The following is a 529-nucleotide window of genomic DNA, read 5'->3' as shown; positions in this document are numbered from 1 at the left end:
GTCTTGTAGTTTTTGCATAGATGATGTTTAGTGGTGTTGTTAGTAGAACTTAAAGCTTCAGTAGGCAGCAAGTTTTTGGCATCATTGGGCAAAAATTCCATAATAACCTTTCAGTATATCGTAATTCAAGTGCTCTGAGAGATAACTAGACTTCTGCACCTCCTCATGGCTCTGTTTTCATGCTTTAAAAAACCTAGCCCGTGACAGAAGACTTTGGCCAATCACAGGTCATTTCAGAGAGAGAGCGTTCCTATTGGCTGTTCATTCAACGGAGGCAGCTGTCAATCACTCGCAAACTCCGATCAAACGGTCAAACTAGGCAGAGCTGATCAAATATGAATCAATATTTTTTTACTGTAATGCCTATTTCTCGCCTCAAATGTTTTCAGAAACATCTTGTAGTGCACTGTTTAGCTGTAAAATGAGAAAGTTTGCTCCGGCTGGTGGGCGGTGCTTGGTATTTCCTCAACTGATCTCAACATGGCTGCCGGGTCACAAACTTTCTCATTTTCCAGCTAACCAGTACACT

This window comes from Sebastes umbrosus, chromosome 2 (genome assembly GCF_015220745.1).
Source record: "Sebastes umbrosus isolate fSebUmb1 chromosome 2, fSebUmb1.pri, whole genome shotgun sequence".
Lineage (NCBI taxonomy): Eukaryota > Metazoa > Chordata > Actinopteri > Perciformes > Sebastidae > Sebastes > Sebastes umbrosus.
This window is presented reverse-complemented; position numbering follows the sequence as displayed.